The sequence below is a fragment of the Thalassophryne amazonica genome, chromosome 4, assembly GCF_902500255.1.
Source record: "Thalassophryne amazonica chromosome 4, fThaAma1.1, whole genome shotgun sequence".
Taxonomy (NCBI): domain Eukaryota; kingdom Metazoa; phylum Chordata; class Actinopteri; order Batrachoidiformes; family Batrachoididae; genus Thalassophryne; species Thalassophryne amazonica.
In genome coordinates this window covers 96556327-96578621 of record NC_047106.1, presented here as the reverse complement: position 1 = coordinate 96578621, position 22295 = coordinate 96556327, and the positions used below count along the sequence as shown (strand labels likewise).

The 22295-nt window shown below is 42.1% G+C and overlaps 1 protein-coding gene and 1 long non-coding RNA gene across 4 annotated transcripts in view; both read left to right on the top strand.

The window, feature by feature from the left end:
• The window catches only part of si:dkeyp-97b10.3 (NACHT, LRR and PYD domains-containing protein 1b allele 3), a 136507-nt gene that overhangs the window by 4352 nt on the left and 109860 nt on the right, over positions 1–22295 (top strand). The window lies entirely within an intron of this gene.
• LOC117508510 lies at positions 1872–21263 on the top strand. The gene is made up of 3 exons (XR_004560112.1): positions 1872–1884; positions 3103–3107; positions 21135–21263. It is a non-coding gene; the product is annotated as an uncharacterized LOC117508510 (long non-coding RNA).

Genomic DNA, 22295 nt, shown 5'->3' with positions numbered 1-22295 from the left:
AGACTGAGACATTTTTGTGTTACTGAATAGGTGAGGTTAGTTCTGGGAGCATGCCCTGGTGCTGCACTTTGCTGCATGCACCACACTACAGAACCACCTTGGGTTCTGGATGACAGCTACCCAGACAGACAACCATCCAACCCCCTAGCTCCCAAAAGTAGCCATCTATCTGCCACAGGCAGGTGTTACATGGGCATCCTTTTGACCGTTTCCGGTTGCTGGGCTCTTATGTGGTCAGGCACGTCAGAGCTGCATCATGTATAGGGACATGCACCATATGGCAAAAAGTTGTGTCCGAAATTCCTACACAATATAAGTAGTATGTCGTATCTGTATCTCCTTATGCAACACTTTGTTTGACAGCCAGTTCTTGTACCAAATAGAGTCAGGTCCATGAGTAGCTGACAGTGACAATTAGTGTAATTATGCCTCTGTACACCACAGTGAATTTGAAATGAAACGGGCAAGATGTTCTTTTCTTGCAGTGTAGACTTTCAGCTTTTTTTTTTAATTCAAGGAGTTTCATAAGTACCATTTAGGAATTGTCTCAATTTACAGAGCCCATAAGTAATTGAACAAGGGTTCTTGTTTATAGCAATACAGCATTTCTTGTCTTTCTGATGCCTGATTCTGTTTTTTCCTCTCTGTTTAAGGTGCAGCTCCATCCAGAGATGGGAGTTGTGTTCGTGTTGGTGATCCTCCTGTCCTGTGCGCCAATTGCATTTCTTGTATATTCGTCCGTGAATTGTTCTGTAATTTATGTTTGTAGCATGGCCCAAGCAGAGGGTCACCCCTTTGAGTCTGGTCTGCTTGAGGTTTCTTCCTCAGAAGGAGTTTTTCCTTACCACTGTTGCTCTGGGGGTTGGTAAGGTTCGACCTTACCTGTGTGAAGCGCTTTGAGGCAACTCTGTTGTGATTTGGCGCTATATAAATGAAAATAAGTTGAAGTTGAAGTTCAATCAATTTTACTGTGTTTTCATTACACAGGCCAGAAGATTGATACATGCAAACAGTATATTACAGAATGGTAACAGTATGTATCTGTCTGGAGTAGGGATTTCTCAAAAACTAGAGTGATCGTGAATGAAGGAAAAAGGGGCAAAACTTGCAAGCAAAGAGAACTGAAATAGAACCTATAGCACATAACAATTTAAAGGACATGTTGCACCGAAATCATAACAATTAAGATTTAAGATGTGAGTCCCCATCCGATGATCCACCAGGATTACTTTGTGCACGTTCGTGACCGGTTTCAATGGCATTGGCAGCAAACAGCGATGAAGTCTTCCGAAAACAAAGTACTTGTGAGTATTTGTGTGTTTCCAACAGCGGTGACTTGACTATTAGAAGCGTCCCAGTGCACGCTTCAATGGAATGTAGCTGCTGGCATTAAGAACTGAAGCACAGATTAATTCCAAAGGTTTACACAAGTGTTATGTCATGTTATGATGACTCGTTTTTAAGTGATAACTGTTCATTTTGTTATAGTCACAGTAAAAGCAGTAGCCCTGAGAAGGTTTAGTGCACCTGCACGGCCATTAGTCATAAACGCAGCCTGTTAAAATCAAAACAAAATGCTTATAAATGTTGTATATAACTGTGAACATATGTGTATATACAGTGGCTTGCAAAAGTATTCTGCCCCTTGGTATTTCACGCATTTTAATTTGTTTATGCCATTTCAAATACAAAAAGCAAATCAGGCTTTTCAGTATTAAAATTTCTAAAATTATCTTCCTTAGACTCAAACTGAAATAAAATCTCTACAAGTTGATATAAAATAATAAAAATATAAAAAGCCAAGATGATGGGTTGCATAAGTAATGGGCTCCTTGGTATAATACGTGTAAATAATCAATTTTATTGCTAGTTTTCTTCAGACAAGTCAGGGGAGGGATACATGAACATTTCGAAGTCAATGAATATGTCTTGAACTTTATTTACCTCAGTTATCAAGAAATACAAACAGTATGGCACTCTGTGGTAAATCTGTGTGGAGTAGACAGTTCTCAAAAACTGAGTGACTGTACAAGGAGAAGAGTGAGGAAAGCCACCAAGACACCCAGACAACCTAGAAGATGTTATAGACTTATGTGGCTGTGATTGGAGAAATTGTGCACAGTGCAAGTTTTGCATGTTGTGTCTTATTCAGCTTCATGATGAAGTGGTATAGAAGAGGGTTTTATTAAAATGAAGACTTGAAAGTTCAGCTACAATTTGCCAGAAGGTACATCTGAGATGCAAGCCTAGATTTAATGTTTTGGTGAAATTTGGGGTCAAAATGAGCCAAAATGGCAAAATGACAAAATTTAGGTTTTGGAGTGCTGATATTTCTGTGCGCCATGAGTGAGCCAGCCTGTGGGCAGCAGACTGAGGGCAGCAGCCCACAGGTGGCGCTGCAAATTGCTTTTTTTTGTAATTGTGCACATTTTCACAGGGGCGGTGTGGCCCGCGCCCTTTGTCAGCCAAGGTCTTACAACCCCAATTCCAATGAAGTTGGGACGTTGTGTGAAATGTAAATAAAAACAGAATACAATGATTTGCAAATCCTCTTCAACCTATATTCAATTGAATACACCACAAAGACAAGATATTTAATGTTCAAACTGATAGGCTTTGTTGTTTTTGTGCACATATTTGTACATTTAGAAATTGATGCCTGCAACACATATCAAAAAAGTTTGGACGGGGCAACAAAAGACTGGGAAAGTTGATGAATGCTCAAAGAACACCTAATTGGAAACAGGTGAGTGTTATGATTGGGTATAAAAGGAGCATCCCCAAAAGGCTCAGCCGTTCACAAGCAAAGATTGGGCCAGGATAACCACTTTGTGAACAACTGTGTGAAAAATAGTCCAGCAGTTTAAGAACAATGTTTCTCAACGTTCAATTGCAAGAAATTTAGGGATTCCATCATCTAAAGTCTATAATATAATCAGAAGATTCAGAGAATCTGGAAAACTTTCTACACGTAAGCGGCAAGGCGGAAAACCAACATTGAATGCCTGTGACCTTTGATCCCTCAGAGGGCACTGCATTAAAAAATGACATCTTTGTGTAAAGGATCTTACCGCGTGGGCTCAGGAACACTTCAGAAACCAGTGTCAGTTAACACAGTTCATCGCTGCATCTACAAGTGCAAGTTAAAACGCTACCATGCACAGCAAAAGCCATACATCAACAACATCCAGAAATGCTGCCACCTTCTCTGGGCCTGAGTTCATTTGAAATGGACAGACGCAAAGTGGAATAGTGTGCTGTGGTCTGATGAGTCCACATTTCAAATTGTTCTTGGAAATCATGGACGTCACGTTGTTCGGACAAAAGAGGAAAAAGACCAGATTGCTACCAGTGCAAAGTTCAAAAGCCAGCATCTGTGATCGCACCATCAATGCTGAAAGGTACATCCAGGTTTTGGAGCAACATATGCTGCCATCCAATCAACATCTTTTTCAGGGACATCCCTGCTTATTTCAGCAAGACAATGCCAAGCCACATTCTGCACGTGTTACAACAGCGTGGCTTCGTAGTAAAAGTGTGCGGGTACTAGACTGGCCTGCCTGCAGTCCAGACCTGTTGGCCATTGAAAATGTGGTGCATTATGAAGCACAACATATGACAACGGAGACCCTGGACTGTTGAACAACTGAAATCGTACATCAAGCAAAAATGGGAAAGAATTCCACCTACAAAGCTTCAACAATTAATGTCCTCAGTTCACAAACACTTAGTGAGTGTTGTTAGAAGGAAAGGTGATGTAACACAGTGGTAAACATACCACTGTCCCAGCTTTTTTGAAACATGTTGCAGGCATCCATTTCAAAATTAGCAAATATTTGCACAAAACAATAAAGTCTATCCGTTTGAACATTAAATATCTTGTCTTTGTGGTTTATTCAATTGAATATAGGTTGAAGAGGATTTGCAAATCATTGTATTCTTTTTTAATTTACATTTTACACAATGTCCCAGCTTCATTGGAATTGGGGTTGTACATGCATATAATGATAGATTAGGACCTCCTACTTTGATTTCGCTGAAAGTTTTGGCGGCTGACTTTGGGCACACAAGTATGGGACGGGGGGGGGGGGGGGGGCTTCTTGTCGCCAAAATGTTCTGAAAAAAAAAAAAAAGATTTTGCTTGGTTGCCCACAAATTGGAAAAAAAAAACAAAAATCAAGTAAAAATAATTAAAATAAATAAATAAAATTAACTTCCATGCAAGAATCGATCTTGCTTATTGTTGTATTTCTATGATGAGAGCTTTTTTTTATACTTAAATTTTTTTTTACACAGTAATAAATTAATTTTGAGCTGTTTTCTAGATAAAAACGTCTTTATTCATGGTATGCTTTTTTTCTCCACTGTGGTCACTGAGTGTAGCATCCTGGAGGTTCCGACGGTTCTCTGTTTCACAGACTGTGGGTACCACCAGAGATAGCAGAAAAAACACCAAAATGGTCCTCTGATCCGCAGGCTTTGTTTCCCAGTTGTGCTTCCTCACCATTCACGTGAACAGATAGACAGACAGCTGAAGGTGTTTGGGAACTTTCCCTGTGGAAATGGTGCTCTTAAATTATTTAAGAGCATTATTTAATTAATTAATTATTTAATAATAATTATCTTATTTTTTGTGTTATGGTTAATCAGACCAATGACATGCGAGTCTTGCATATTGAACCATCATGAGATGCCTGCTTTACCAGAGTCCACCAATAACAGCACCTTATTTTTTGAGTGACACTTAAACAGACCAATGAAATGCGAGTCTTGCATGTTGATTCATCGGGAGATGTCTGCTTTATGAGCTTACACCCCTGTCACATCTTGATGATTTAGCCAGTGTATGCTGACTGTATTAAAAATGCTGGCATATGTCTAATAAGTTATAGGTAAGTTTTGTATAAGTTAAAAGCGCGTTGAAGCACGCCATTAAACGTTGCAATTAGGGTTCTAGCTATGGTGGGCGGTGCTGGGCGGCCCAGTACTGCAAATTTATGCCTGGCTCTCTGGTTCAAATTGGCTGTCCCGCCCAGCACAGATTTTCAAAAAAAATGAACTGAAATGTTGCTGAAAAATGTACCAATTTGATTGTATTACAAGCTTATAGAGTCATACTTTTGTTTTATTTTGCAATTTCAACCAAATAAAGACATAAGAAATATATTTCTAATTTTCTTCGTATCTCAGCCTCAAACAGCAGAGAGATCAGCAGTCAGCTGCTTTCAGCGCTCTGTGGCAGAATGCTGAGAGCAAATCAGAGCGGAGACACTGTGCGTCTCTCTCCGCTCTGACTTAAAGAAAAAAAAAAAACTTAATCAAAATGTTTCATAATCCAGAATTGCTTCTGTGCAGCTCTTGTTCAAACAAGACAATATTGTTAAAGTAATGCTATCCCACTCAAAAATGTGGGGAAAATAAACTGTTATGACTGAAAAACTGTTCCTGCTTCACAGGATTAAAAGGTACAGGGTGTAATTTTTGAAGAAGTGAGCAAATGCTGTATGTCCATCAAATAGTGTGTTTTTAACCTTTTCAATGTTATTTATTTTATTAACTTAGATTTTGACAGAAACATTTAAAAAAAGAACTTTGGTATTACAAATATAACAACATAAATGTAATTTTTTTTGTCTTATTCTTTCTTTCAGTGCATCTAAAACCACTCAAAATGAGTTAAAATAGGGCTTGCCAATGGCGTTTTAGAGGTATAAAACCCCATAGCTTCAGGGGGCTCTGCCCCCTTGACCCCTGCCAGAATTGCGATCACGTAATTTACCCGGCACTAAAATGGTTATAGCTAGAACTGTGGTTGTAATACATCAGGCACCTCGAAAAAGTTTGGGCATGCACAATATTTTTGACGTATGACTCATACGTCCCACATATGCAGACATAAGTTGTAGGTGAGCTATGCGATTGTTGACACGTTTCTTGTAAGTTAATCATAAGTCGAAATATGTCCATTAATGCTGTCCATTGATTGGCTGAAAGCTGCAGGCTTCATGCAGACAGACTGGTTTTAATATTTGAAACATTCACACACACAGAGTAAATATAAAGTCTTAATCTTACCTGTTCGTTTCAGTCAGATTCATTATCACAGCCTGATGAAAACGTATCACATGAAGCATCCTGATTTTGGAAAACGACATCTGAAAATACTTTAATTCCTTGTTGTGGTTGAATAAACGTAGCGTTTTAAAGCAAGTCCTTTTGTAGTTTTTCTGTGTATTTTTCTGCTCTTGGTGGGTTTCAGCTGAACCAGGGGATGCAGGTATCGCGGTCTGATTGGCTCAGACTGTGGCCAGCATTTGAAAAGTTTAAACAGCCACAGTGCCTCATTCATTCACGCCAGCGTTTATCACAGACATCAGTTATTCAGCAGTCTGCATGCAATGAAAATAAAACCCATGAGCCACCAAGACAAAATTAAAATAATGTTAAATTACTTTGTTTTACCTCCGTGTGAAGAAGAGATGGCGCACAACATGCTCGTCAATATTTAAGTGTGCCATCTGCCAAGCAAAAGGGTTCTGCCGGTGGTAGAAATGCAAACAAAGCCAAACTTAACTGTTCTGACCCATACCATACCATGCAGTACCAACCCAAACCACTTGGTGGAAACAGGGATGTCAGCATACGCTGGCTAAATCATCAAGGTGTGAAAGCTGCATCATTTATTTGACGTATGCCAGCATTTTTAATACGGTCTGCATATGCTGGCTAAATCGTCAAGGTGTGACATGGCCCTTGTACAGAAAATCAATGGAGACAAGAGAAATCACCCCGTGTAGCTGCAAACCAACATATTTCAATAAATTTAAGCAAAATTATTTGAGAAAACAGAGTGAACACCCTGAACTTAAAAATCGGCATGATGGCGCTGAGAATGCAACAACCTGGCACTGCGCCATGTTTCCATTGTATAGGGAGAGCACTGATGCAAGTTGAGCTGTGTTAGGAAAACTGCTTTGTTTTTTTTTGTTTTCCAATAGACTGAAGGGGTGGTGGTGGCCAAGTGATTATTGCATCGTATATGACAGCTGAGTGCAAGTTTTACTAAATTATAAATAACCTTTTAATGATATGAGATAGAAACTTACTTTTTTGCTAAAAAGTGAACTCCGCAGACTTTCGAGCCAGCCGCCCACCATGTTTGTACTCCTCATAGAAGCTGTGTGATGATGTGTGCAATGTGAGTGTCCAATCGGAATTGGTTCACTGTCACATGGTTTTCCAATATCCAATCGTAGGGCAGAGCAGTCTCATATGGTATCCCAAAGATTGTTAGGAGCAGCGATATGTTACTCTTTGTGAATGATGTTTGAACAGCCCTCTGGCTGCTGGCTCCATGCGTAAAAGCGCAGCGTTGCGCATATGAATGGAGGTGATCAGCATAAGAGGGTCTCATACAACCTCAAGTGGTTGACCAAACAGTGTCACTGCAAGCAGTCCAAGAGGGAGTCAACTCCATAGAATTAAAACGTTTGTGTTGTAAACTTTTGTGTAATAGCAGACAGAAATTGCTTTGAGATGTGGCATAAAGACAAACAAAATGCATGGACCATTTTGTATATATTGTTCAAAATGTGCATTTGTGTTTATTGTTAGAACATTTATTTTGTAAATTCTCTTTGTACAAGACCCCAAACTACCTTTATAAAATGTCAGAATAGTTGTTTATTATAATTTGCTGTGTGTTTTGAATAAATGTGTGAAAATTATTTCCACTTTATTTTTTCCTTTCTTATTTCTGATTGTAAACCTTTATTACACTTATAAAAACACCACTATAGCATATACTGTATATTCTGAAAGTACAGGTTGTCCTGAAAAAAAAGACATAGCGCTTGATTGTGGGATGCAGGGGAGCTATTAACAGCAATAATAAAACATTTATGCCAGGCGAATGAACTGTCCAAAAAATGCCCTTGGACTCCAGAGGGTTACACATTACTACATTCTCTTGAATAACCCTGTTCAGTGCACCCTCCACGCACGGACAACATACATTTCTTTGACTTGAAATCTCGTTTTCTTGGCGGAGTGTGCGCGAGAATCTGTAGGAGTGTGGTGCGAGACAAAACAAACATGGCGGACTTGCTGAAGTTTGATGACAAGGAGATGTGAAGAAATTTGACTGGTAAAATAAATAGAATTGTACTGGCCTAAAAGTAGGCCAAATCGCCGCCGGGCCATTGGGCAAATGGCAATATTGAGCCCTGCTCCATATGAGGAAAATAGTTGAGGCGTTTCTTTGTTTGAGCACTGCTGTCATTAGCCCTCAAAACTTCACTTTTGTGGAGTTTGAAACAGTTGTGTTTTTGTATAGAATATTTACTTCATGAATAGGGCTGAAATGATTAGTCGAGTAATTCGAATAATTCAATTACAAAAAATGTTTGAGGCAAATTCTGTGCCTTGAAGCTTCGTTTAACATTGTAGTACATATGCCAGGCCTGTGTGTGGTGCTGTAATGTCCCCAGAAAAACAAACAGAAGAAGACTAGCGCAAGCGCTAATCAAATTAGCACAAAAGCTACAGCTTTCCAACGTGACAAACAGAGTGAAATAAAAAAGACAGTCCACTCTGATCATCTGAAATGTAGCTTACTGTGCATTTAAAGCAAAGCAGTGTGATTGTTTTTTAAAAACAACACAGTTTCGTCCACTGGCCGCTCTACGCACGGCGGCTGGCTGCTGCTTCTCTCTGCCCGGTGTGAGCGATTCAGCACTGCCCTCAGTCTCTGGAAGAAGTCCACTCTTTCTTCTGTGTTTTGCTTAGACTTGCAATGAGTGTTTCGCTTTTTAATTTTCACTTTTTTGAGCAATACACAATGCTTCACAAACACGGGAACTCAAATAAAATAATAATAATAATAAACGAGTGACTGCGAGGCTTGCATGTTCAACCTCCAGCTGAAAATGAAATGCATTGGCCGAATCGCAGAGAGAGTGTTAAAAAGAAATTCATGCAGGGTCCCAGTCCACCACCTTAATAAATAAATAAAAACGGTTAAATTTTACAAGTTGGGGAAAACAAAAAAACAGAAAGCCACAACTATCGCCATTTCAGCAAAATGTCAAGACTTTGGCCTGACTTTGGCTGAGCTCCTGACACCAGGAAAGATCCAAAACTTGATGTGAAAACCAACAAAGATGTGAAAAAATAAATAATTACCCAGCAACACAGAAAGGGATACACTAAATTTGACAATCTCCGTGATGACACAGTGACATTGTGCCATTACTTGTGCCAGTCCAGGGAGAGCCCTGGACTGTTAATGTTTTAAATCGCAAAAGTACTTTTTATCTGATTACTCGTTTAATTGCCAGAATAATTGATAGAATACTCAATTACTAAAATAATCAATAGCTGCAGCCCTATTCATGAATCACATTGCAATATAAAGCTTTTATTATTCAACACTACAGTGAAATAGTAGAGGTGCACCGATCAGGATTTTTTAGGCCGATCACCGATGACTGAAATTTTGATCGGCCAATACCGATCAAGTACATATTTGGATCATGCCCAAAATAATAATAAATTAATATATAAACAAAAATAAATTGAAAAAATATTACAATTTGAAAACAAATGCACCCGAACGTGATGACAGCTGCAAATGCGTAATGCTAACTTTTAACATTGAAAATGCCATAGACATGCTAACGCGTTAGCATCACTCCCGTTTTTAAGTTATAAAATACATCTATCAACTGTTTCCCAAGACCATAACAGGTCGGTTTAACATAGAAAAGTTAAATAATACTCACAGACGTATGCTCTTTAGGGTTTTAGCATGGATCTCCTCTCCGGATCCAGGGCCATCTCGAGGCTTTCTCCACTTCTTCGGTGATGTCCTTGCTCCTCCTGTGATGCCCAGTACACTGAGGGCTCTGTGGAGTGACTGACCCACAAATCCTACTTCAATGGGCAAACACCTCGCCTTTCAGCCCTGCTCTTGACATCCAGTGAACAGATGTTTGTATTTGGTCCTCTTCCTTTCGTGAGCTTCCCCCAAACGGTCTTCCCGTGGCACCGTCAGCTCCATGATAAGGATGTTCTTAGTAGCCTTGGAGACCAAAAGTATATCTGGCCTTAAGGTAGTGCTGATGATGTGTTGCAGGAATCTCAGCTGTTTCTCAAGGTCCACAAGGAACTGCCGCAGTCCTGTGTCCTGGCCTTGACTGCACTCCTGCCACTGACAAAAGCCACTGCACTGGTGGTATTTTGCACTCAGCCACAGCTGCTGAGTCCCTTGTTGATGGCTTCTGCAATTGGTTTTGGCACCTGATTATGGCACCAGGTGCAACGGCCCTCACCAAGACCTTTCGGGCAGGAGCTCAGAATGTGTTCCTGTGTACCCTTGCTGAGCACAGCGGACATTTCGGGGTCTCCACCTTTCCACAGGTGAAGAGGTTCGCTGGGCTGGGCAAGACATCATTCACTGCCTGGATTTGGAAGGTGATGCGGTGTGGGTCCGACTGCCAGAGTTCTGTCCAGGTGACTTTCTGGTCCATTGCCTGCTCCCACCTTGTCCAGGCCCCCTGTTGCCTCAGACCAACTGCTTTGCTTGATCTTTCTTCCTCCACTACAGCCCTCACCTCCTCTTGAATCTGCCTCTGCTTCTCCTTCTCCTTACATTCCCTGTGTCGAGGTGTTGGGAACATCCCCAAGCCCACTCGCCCATAAGCCACCACACCCATCAGATCTTTTTGGCGCAGCCAGGACTCAGCATCCAACACAGCAGCCTTGGCACTCCACTTTTTTCCTGTCTTATCACCACTCCAGCCTGGATCATCTTTGGGTCTCTTGAGTCTCTGTACATTAGCACCTCTTGAGTCCGTGTGACCTTGAATTCTTCTTCCAGAGACTTCAAGGACAATCAGAGCTTTGTGCTGTTTCCGTAGAGAGCGATGTTGCTGTAGCGGCCATAGTATCTTGGCTGAATACCATGCTGGTAATTCCATGCTTTAAACTTGCCCAGGAGGCCGAATCTGTCAACTGCTCTTAGCTAGCTATCCAGTTCCTGGCAGGTGGACTTAGTTGATGAAGAGTCCTTGTTGTTGGCAGCTTTTTTTTTTTTTTTTAGTTTATTTTCTACAAGCCCTCTGGTGGCTGAAAAGTCCGATGCGGGATGCACAAGACCTGTTACACTTGGGGCAAATGAACACTTGAGTAGGCTGGGCTTGTGCTGCTGCCCGCTCTTTCTGTCTTTGACGCTTCTGGCGTGAGGCCTCACTTCTTTCTGCCTCAAACTTCAGGCTGGCGGATTTGATGCTGGAACACCAGCTGAGTCTATCTGTAGCTCGATGCTGCCAGGACTGATGCTGAATGCCTGCAAGGGAGAGCTGTTTCTTCAGCTGGTCCTTTATAGCGCTTTTTGGGGGCCCCTTGGTTTCGTCTCCCTTCCTTGAGCTCGCCAAAGAGAATTAATTTCGGCATGCGTGTATCATCCATCCTGGCTACGTGACCTGCCCAACGAAGCTGTTGTTTGAGTATAATAGACTCCATGCTGGGCAATTTGGCTCTGGTAAGGATGTCCTCATTTGAGACGTAGTCCTGCCACTTGATCCCGAAGATGTTTCGGAGACAACGCTGATGAAAGCGTTCCAGTAATCTGATCTGCTGGCGATACAGAACCCAGGTTTCAGCTCCATACAGGAGGGTAGGGACCACAATGGCTGCTGTAGACCTGCACTTTTGTGGAAAGGCGCAGTGCATGATTCTGCCAGACTTTCTTTGAGAGTCGACCAAAAGAACTGCTGGCCTTGGCAAGGCGACTGTCTAGGTCCTTGGCAACAGATGTGTCGTTTAAGATAACACTACCGAGATACGTGAAGTGCTCTACTGCATTCAGGCTGGTACCCTCGATGTTGATTTGGGGTGGGGTATATGCTGTATGGGGGACCGGTTGATATAGCACTTCTGTCTTTCTCAGGCTGATGGTGAGGCCGAAGGCTCTTGCTGCTTCAGCAAAACAGTTGACAATGTGCTGCAAGGCTTGCTCCGTATGGGCGACGAGGGCGCAGTCATCTGCGAAGAGCAGCTCCATGATTAGCTGTTCTGTGATCTTAGTGTGGGACAGAAGGCGCCGCAAGTTAAACAGACTTCCGTCGGTTCTGAAGTGGATATAGATGCCGTCTGTCAAGTCTTCTTTGGCCTCACGAAGCATCATGCTGAAGAAGATGGAGAACAGAGTGGGCGCGAGGATGCAACCTTGTTTGACGCCATTTGAGATGGGGAAGCTGCCGGACAGAGTCCCGTTGTACTTCACTTGTCCCATCTGGCCTTCATGCAGCTGGCGGATGATGGTGAGGAGCTTTGGAGGGCAGCCAAGGTGTGCAAGAATCTTCCACAAACCCTCACGACTGACCGTGTCAAAAGCCTTGGTTAGGTCTATGAAGGCTGCATAAAGGGCCATGTTCTGTTCTCTGCACTTCTCCTGGATCTGTCTCAGGACGAAGATCATGTCGGTGGTTCCCCTGTTGGCCCGAAATCCGCACTGACTCTCTGGAGTCTTTTCATGCGTTATGGTAGGGGTAAGCCTGTTGAGCAGCACTCGAGCCAAAATCTTACCTGCTATTGAGAGGAGAGTGATGCCCCGGTAATTAGAACAGTCGGACTTGTCGCCCTTGTTCTTGTACAAGGAGACAATGGCCGCATCCCGAAGGTCATGTGGAACCATTTCCTTTTCCCAGCAACTGGAGAAGAGAATCTGAAGCTTGTCGAGGACTGCCTCACCTCCATTTTGGTACACCTCTGCTGGGATGCCATCTATGCCAGGAGACTTCCCTGGATTCAGCTGCGTGGTGGCCTTTCGGATCTCTTCAAGTGTTGGGGGGTCATCAAGTTCCCATTTCACCTCCACATGGGGAATCTTCTCGATTGACTCTTGCACAGTGCGCTAGTCACTGAAGAGGTTTTCAAAGTGTTCTGACCAACGCTGCATAATGGTTTCCTTGTCCGTCAGAAGGGTGGAGCCGCCTGAGGAGCGCAGGGGTGCTTGCACTTGATGTGCTGGCCCATGGATGGTCTTAAGGGCTTCATAAAAGGAGCGCATGTCTCCGGCATCGACATGTTGTTGTGTCTTCTTCGCAAAAGCTAGCCACCAGTCGTTCTGCATTATGCAGAGCTTGCTTTGCAGTGTGGAGCAGGCATTTCTGTAAGCTGTCTTGGCAGAGTGGTCATCAGGTTTAGCTAAAAGAGTCTTGTCGCATGCACGTTTCTTTTCTAGTAGTTCCTGGATCTGTGCATCAGACTCATCAAACCAGTCTTTATTTTTCCTGGCTGAGAAGCCCACTACTTCTGCTGCCGTCTCCTGAAGGATGGTCTTTAATCTCATCCACTGTTGTTCAGGGTCGTCAGGCAGGCTTTCTTCTCCACCCAGTCTCTCCTCTAGTTTGGCCTGGAACTCCATTTTTGTGTCTATGTCTTGCAGCTTGTGGACTTGTAGCTTCTTAAACTATGGGCCTTTCTTCTTAGGAGGGGGCTTGAAAGTGAAAGCAATCTTGGAACAGACCAAGCGATGATCCGTATAGCAATCCGCGCTAGGCATCACCCTGGTATGTAGTACGTCTCTTCTATAACGCTGTCGCGTCAGAACATAGTCCACAAGGTGCCAGTGTTTGGAGCGTGGGTGTCTCCAGGTTGCTTTGAATCTCTCTTTCTGTTGGAACAGGCTGTTGGTGATCGTCAAGTCATGTGCAGAGCAGAACTCCAGCAGCAGGAGGCCATTGTCGTTACAGTTGCCTATGCCGTGTTTCCCTAGCACGTCCTTCCATACATCAGAGTCGCGGCCCACTCTGGCATTGAAATCTCCCATGATGAGGAGCTTGTCCTGGGTGTCGACGCGCTGTAGAAGGTTGTGCAGATCGCTATAGAAAGCCTCCTTAACTCTGATGTCGGCCTGCATGGTTGGGGCATACACACTAACAATAGTGGCAAAATCCTTGTTGTTGATGGGGAGCCGGAGTGACATGAGTCGGTCAGAATGTCCAACTGGCAAACTGTGTAACCTATGTGCTATGGCGCTCTTAATCATGAACCCGACCCCTGAGAGTAGACGATCTTCTTTAGCCTTCCCTGACCAGAACAGTGTGTAGCCTGTGCCTTCCTCGGTGAGTGACCCTTGGTCTGCAAAGCGCACCTCGCTGAGTGCAGCAATGTCTATGTCAAGCCTTGCTAGCTATTTGGCGACTAAGGCTGAGCGTCTTCGAGGACGATCGCTATTGTCTGAGTCCATCATTGTGCGTACATTCCAGCACGCAATTTTCAGGTTCTTTGTTTTTCTTTTCGCACCGCCTGTAGTGATGCCCATTGGCAGCGGTGAGCCAACCGGGTCTAGTGAGACAAGCCATGTTTAGACCACCTTTTCTAGGTCTGTCTCCATGTGGAGCAAGCAGGGCTATCCCTAAACAGGGCTGCTTGGTCACCCAGGGCCCTGCCGGATGATGCTGTTGTCTCGGGTCAGCAATCAAACGACCATAGCTCCTGAGCCGCCTGCATGCAGGATCGAGACTGCAGCTCCCAGTGCCATCATGCACCTGCTGTTTTCGCCTCTTCCCATCGCTGCAGGTCTTTCCTTCCCGCCTGCGCTCGTTGCTTAAAGTGATCAGCTCGCGCACACCAATTCCACTCTTTAGGCAAGGTGGCACTCCACAGTGGCACAGACAAGCTGAGACGGCTGTGGCGACCACCAGGCTGTAGGTTTTACATCAGAGTGACCTTCTCCTAGCCTCTGGCTAAAGAACCTTCCTCAGAGGCACGGGGCAGTAACCCAGACTGGGGGTTTAACATAAGGGTTTTCCTTCCCCTAGGTGGACCGCCTTAACAGGGCTAATGAGTCCCATCTACCCACTGCTATAACCCAGTCAGCTGGGAGGCTCATGATGGCGGGACCGCCTAGATCCCGTATAGGTCATGGACCTACCACTGCCATACTTGAATAAACAATATCTGTGTTGTAAAACAACAAAAACACAAAGCCAACCTAGTCAAAACCAAAGTGAGTGCAGCTCCAGGAAAACCTACCTGAAACAATCTAAAACTGACTGAAAATAAATCTGACTCAATCTTAACCGAAAACAGTTCATCTAGCGCAATGTAACTATAGCTTGTAAGCTAACAAACGGAATATCAAATCAAATCAAATTTATTTATTTATTTATATAGCGCCAAGTCACAACAAACAGTCGCCCCAAGGCGCTTTATATTGTAAGGCAAGAGCCATACAACAATTACAGAAAAACCCCAACGGTCAAAATGACTCCCCTGTGAGCAAGCACTTGGCGACAGTGGGAACGAAAAACTCCCTTTTAACAGGAAGAAACCTCCAGCAGAACCAGGCTCAGGGAGAGGCAGTCTTCTGCTGGGACTGGTTGGGGCTGAGGGAATATAAAGCTAACCAAATCTAAATGCATTTAAAACAATCACAGACGAAACCTTTATCACTATGAAAACAGATAAGTGTGTATAAAGCTAACTGAATCTGAAAGTAACTGAAAAACTGGTAACTGAACATAAATTAATGCAAAGATATGCAAATTGTTAAATGAATATAAAGCTAGCAATCTAAAATGTACTTAAAATGACACTATCTGAATCTAAAAATGTATTTATTACTATGAACATAATTTCATGCAAAGCAATAGCTAAATGGATATAAAGCTAACAAAGTAAAATTGTAAAATTGACGTAAAATAACACTATCTGAATCTAAAAATGTATTTATTACTATGAAAACAGTTAAGTGTATATAAAGCTAACTGAAAAACAGCTAACTGAACATAAATTCATGCAAAGCTATGTGACAAGCTAAATGAATATAAAGCTAGCAATCTAAAAATTTACTTAAAATAACACTATATGAATCTAAAAATGTATTTATCACTATGAAAACAGTTAAATGTATATAACGCTAACTGAAAAACAGCTAACTGAACATATAAATTCAATCTAAAAATGTATTTATTACTATGAAAACAGTTGTGTTTAAAGTAAAGTAAAGGTGTAAAGTAAAAAAAACAGTTAAGTGTATATAAAGCTAACTGTCTGAGCTAACTGAGGCTACTGTCAAACACCTTGCCCAAGCTCTTCACCGGTTTCTCAGAGATGGCTGTTATTTGCTTCCCTTCGATGTTAAATCACGACCTGTCGGTGACCTTGTCCTTCTTCACCACTAGCGATCTGGACTTGGCAGGTTTAAAACTCATCTGCGCCCACTGGATGAGCTTTTCCAGCCCTTGCTTTTTTCCCCTCAAAATTCTACTCGCAACACTCCATTATTACAACATTTTTCAAATATTTGCAAACTTATTGAAAATAAAAATAAATCACGTGTATATACTGTAAGTATTCACACCCTTTGCTCAATACTTTGTTGATGCACCTTTAGCAGCAATTACAGCCTCAAGTCTTCTTGAATATGATGCCACAAGCTTGGTGCACCTATCTTTGGGCACTTTTGTCCATTCGTCTTTGCAGCACCTCTCAAGCTCCTATTTCTGTATCTCATGCAGGAAATGTGATACTGATGAGTCATTGTCATCTAAGACTAATACGGTTTATGATGTGTGGTGAGGGCTGGAATAACCCTTCAGAGAACAAACAGTTGCGCTTCAATGTCTTTTGTTTTTTGCATAGTGTGTGTTGTGACTGGCACACACCCTTGGCATATTTTGTAAGGAATAGATAGGTGGCGTTTTATTTTAACCATCATCTCATAATAAATTATGGCAGAGACAGGATTACAATAGACTGTGTCCACGAGAACCACATTATTTTTGTAATATGTGGATTGAGCAAAATAAACACAGAAAACACTATGGACAAAAATATTTTAATGGAACATATTGTAAAGAATGACCGGACTTTGGCCCTTTCATAGAGTGTAAGAACACTGGAATTAAACTGAAAAAAATGAGTGATTATTATATTAAAATCCAATAATATAAAATATGTTCTGATTTTGTTTTCTGTGTTTTGTTTTGTTTTTGTCTCAGGAAGAGGCAAACCTGTGTGCAAGAGTGCTGTGTGAGAGAGGTTTTTTTCTTCTTTTTTTGCATGAATACCATTTTAAATTTTGGCACTTTATGTCCTTTTTATTTTGGGATCTAATTTATTTTAAACAAATACTTTCTATGAGGAAAATATATGAATGCAAAGTTGAAAGGTATGGATAGAATTTCTGGTTATGATTTACTAAAGCATAATCAACAAATCAGAACATATCAAATAATAATAATTCAAAAAAGTCAGATTTAAAAAACCAACAAATTAATTGATTCCAAATATAAGTTAGTTGCAGCCCTAACTGAATGTGCAAAGGTTTTTGGACCAGTGTAACAGTTTGGTAGCATTTGCTGTGTCAACTTTCCCGTTGTTCATCTGCAAACAAGTGTCTTGGAAACATCCCAAATTATGTTGTGGCCTTTTTACTTCAACCAAAGACTTTCTGAGATCCTCAAATGAAATTTGATGATGTATTGTGAAAGAGAGATCTAAATGTGAGCGACAGATGCTGTAAACTCAAACACTGAATCAGTTTGGTGCCGTGTCATGAAACATATGAATAACTCCCTCTGGATCACAAACCTTGGTTGAAAGAAAAAAAAAAGAAAAAAGAATCCTGTGGTGGCTAAGGAGCCTCGCAGTTGTTTTGGAGACTGTCCAGCAGAGCTGTGGCTAACTTGACCTTTAAGGCCACAACAGGAAACCAGTGTTCTGTGTACAGATGTTTGAAAACAACAGCAAATACCTGTGCTTTAACACACACCACATAAAAGATTTAGTCATCTTTATCCTCTGGCATATCAGCTTTACAAGTGAAAGAGAAACGGACTCACAGACACAGGGCGGGATTTGACCTACTTTTCTATAGCTGCTGGTGGTGAACTTGTTCTTCTGGTGCAGTTGGCACGCTCTAGTCCCACTGACAGATTTCAAACATGTTGTCTCTTGTCATTATTTGGACTAAATCAACAGGTTCATCCAGTCCTCTATGCAAACATGGCCCCTGAAGTCATCATCTTAATTTGGTTAATTGATTTCTTCAAAAAATTTCTGTATTCCAGCATGACTTTTGTTTTGTTTTGAATTCATTATCCTAAATTTCTACAATTTGAGCAAAATTGTAGATTTTTTTTATTTCTTGCTACAGAATTAATTTTAAAAATTTGCAGTAGTTTGGCTCTGTGTGGGCTCCTGTGCTGAAGCCCACTGCCGGCATACGTATGTACCGGTTGTGTTTGGCACTGCTCAATACCTCATTGGCAGTGCCCTTGTAGAGTTGCTATTCTGATTTTTCCAATTTTGGTGTGTTGTTTTTGGCCATAACTCAGGCCAAATTTGTCTACAGTGCTTAAAAAAGAAGAAGGGGGGGGGGGGGGGGGGCGTGAATTACGTCAAGTTCAACCTTGATGAAGCATTCTGTGTTCCCTCTGGAATTTCAATATAGATGGTAGCTTTACCCTTATTTTTATATTTTCCAAGGTATTTTAGCACTTCCTTTGGGGTTTTAGACTGTACTGGCTAATTTGCATGTATTCACAGATGAAAGTAAGCAGAATAATTATTCATTCATTCATTTTCTATACCCACTTTTAAAGGTGGGGGTCGGGGCTGGACCCCAGTCTGTTGCAGGGCCAATTGCAGCCAAACAAACTCATTCACACTTGCACACACATGGGAGGTGATGGTCTAGTGGTTAAGTGTTGGGTTTGAGACCAGAGGATCCTCGGTTCAAATCCCAGCCTGACTGGAAAATCACTAAGGGCTCTTGGGGAAGGTCCTTAATCCCCTAGTTGCTCCCGGTGTGTAGTGGGTGCCTTGGATGGCAGCAGCCTGTCATCGGGGTGAATGTGAGGCATTGATGAGTAAAGCGCTTTGAGCATCTGATGCAGATGGAAAAGCGCTATATAAATGCAGTCCATTTACACACATCTGTGATCTGTTTAGAGTCCAGGAGGATTTCTACTTTAATCTGGCAGACACAGGCCATAAAACAGTGCATGAAGATGATTAAATTATTTACTGCATTTTCTGCAGTATAGCTTTTCCTTGTTTGGGATGTCCTGTGGCATATACTCTGGTGTGAATTATGTAACAACAACGAAATCACATACAGTAGTGTTCAGAATAATAGTAGTGCTATGTGACTAAAAAGGTTAATCCAGGTTTTGAGTATATTTCTTATTGTTACATGGGAAACAAGGTACCAGTAGATTCTCACAAATCCAACAAGACCAAGCATTTATGATATGCACACTCCTAAGGCTAAGAAATTGGGCTATTAGCAAAAAAAAGTACAAAAGGGGGTGTTCTCAATAATAGTAGTGTGGCATTCAGTCAGTGAGTTCGTCAATTTTGTGGAACAAACAGGTGGCTTCATCCCTATTTAAGGATGAAGCCAGCACTTGTTGAACATGCTTTTCTCTTTGAAAGCCTGAGGAAAATGGGACGTTCAAGACATTGTTCAGAAGAACAGCGTAGTTTGATTAAAAAGTTGATTGGAGAGGGGAAAACTTATATGCAGGTGCAAAAAGTTTAGGCTGTTCATCTACAATGATCTCCAATGTGTTAAAATGGACAAAAAACCAGAGACGTGTGGAAGAAAATGGAAAACAACCATCAAAATGGATAGAAGAATAACCAGAATGGCAAAGGCTCACCCATTGATCAGCTCCAGGATGATCAAAGAAAGTCTGGAGTTACCTGTAAGTGCTGTGACAGTTAGAAGACGCCTGTGTGAAGCTAATTTATTTGCAAGAATCCTCCGCAAAGTCCCTCTGTTAAATAAAAGACGTGCAGAAGAGGTTACAATTTGCCAAAGAACACATCAGCTGGCCTAAAGAGAAATGGAGGAATATTTTGTGGACTGATGAGAGTAAAATTGTTCTTTTTGGGTACAAGGGCCGCAGACAGTTTGCGAGACGACCCCCAAACTCTGTGTTCTCTGAGTGCTTTTCTCACTCTGGTAATGTAGAGGGTGTTGTACTGATGTCAGTGACTGTTGGTATCGATGTTGTTGTGTCTCACACTGAGAAAGTAAAGCTTAAAAAAGCATACTTTCGGTTTAATGACAAGCATATTGTTGTGAAAGTGTAGTGACACGGACCCACAACAGGGGGCGCAAATGAACGGTCAATAGATGAGCCAAAAAGTAACAATTTAATGTTGTGAAATGTGCACAACAAAATACAGACAATCTCAGAATATAATTACAGTCAAATCACAAAGGTGACGTGTGGGCAGGCTCGAGGATAGAAGACGTCTGTCCTGAGAAGAGCCGGAACCACACGATTTCCGCCGCCACCGAACCTGGTGAATACTGGAGCCGCCAAGTCCCGAATTCCCAGGTGATCACCGTCCCCGACTGTCGGATCTGGTACTGCTGGCGAGAACAAAGACAGTCAAGTGTGGGTGTGTGCACACCCAGTAACAATAACGGTGGGAATGCCACCTCCACCTCTCACTCAATACGCACATCACAGGAAGAGGGACCGGTACTCCTGCAAACACTCACAATATACAGCTTATAAGTAAAACAAATGGCTGAGGATATTACCTCCAATGAAGTACGATATCTCGGCAACGAGGTGGAGATGACGTCTGGTCTTTATGGAGTGAGATGATGTTGAGTAGATGGGTGACAGCTGTCACCCCCGGCTGTGTCCGTGGCGGCAGCGCCCTCTCGTGCCTGAAGCCCGCACTTCAGGCAGGGCGCCCACTGGTGGTGGGCCAGCAGTACCTCCTCTTCTGGCGGCCCACACACAACACATATGTTGTATGTATCTTCCTGTTGCTGCTTTCCTGTCCCATCAGACACTGCTGTGAAAGTGGGTCACTGTGGGAAAATTAAGCTTCCCTACTGCAGGAAGAGTTGATGTCAGAACTGCACGAAAGTGAGACACTGGCAGCTTGCACACACTTCCTGTTTTTGTATTTCACTCAACTGTGTGTGCGTTCCTCATTGAAAGCAGAAGTAGCTTAAATACTGCAGGCTCACAGCTGCATGATTACAGGGAACGTCTCTTTAAAACTCTCAATTTTCCCCAAAAACTTATTCCCACTCCTTAAAGAGTGTGGGAAGATTGTTTGTGAAAGCTATGAATGGCAAATAAAAGCTAAAGCCCCGTTCACACCGGGCTTGCATACAGTTGCATTGTGATGTGTATGGAGTACGCTGGAAAATTGCGCAGCTTTGGCGTAGTCCCTATGTAGACTGTTGTGTGATTGCATTCCTAGTCTTGCTTTCAGTTGCTTACTGCCACATACAGTTGTATGCAAAAGTTTGGGCACCCCTGATCATTTTCATGATTTTTCTTTATAAATCATTGGTTGTCTGGTTAAGAAATTTCAGTTAAATATCTCATATGGCAGACAAACACACTGATATTTAAGAAGTGAAATGAGAAGCTTCTAATATTTACAGAAAGCGTGCAATAATTCTTTAAACAAAATTAGGCAGGTGCATAAATTTGGGCACCCCAACAGAAAAAAATACATCAATATTTCATAGATCCTCCTTTTGCAGAAATAACAGCTTCTAAACGCTTCCTGTAGCTTCCAATGGGAGTCTGATTGAAGGTATTTTGGACCATTCTTCTTTACAAAACATCTCAGTTTTGTTGAGGCGCTTTTCTACTACAAAGCTCCAACACTACTCGGCTCTACTCTACTCGGCACTACTCGGTTTGGTTCAGAGCGAGACTTTTTCTACTACAAATAGTACCTCTTCAACATGGGCGGGGTCAGCAGGGCAAACTGCAGTGACGTCGTTTTATACGCGACATAAACAATGGCGGGCTCCATGTGTTTACTGCTGTGTGAGTTTTTAAGACAAAGCTGCTGGCGATGAGACGAAACACACTTGAAAAGTACAGAAGACTTTGGGAATTCATATAACAATATGAAGACGAAGACGAGAAGATGCAAGCTGAAAAGAGACGAAGAGACAAAGCATGACGGTAAGCTAATCGTTAGCTTCCTAAGTAGCTCGTAAATAAGTAATAACTGCAGGCTGTCACTATTAACTATTAAAATTGTGGCTGTCAAAGCGATAATTTAGATTAATTAATTACAGCACCTATCACACCTTCAGTCACACTTTGCTCCGTTTTGTTTTGACGTCAGTGACGCATTTCTGAGAGCAATAAACGCTTTGATAACTTATTGTTAAATCTCAAATGTGGGAGTTTGTGCGTTTACTGACTTTTATGCACAAAATGTTGATTCGGTTTTAATGACCGTTAATCAACATTTTCACTGAACTCGAACAGGCTTAA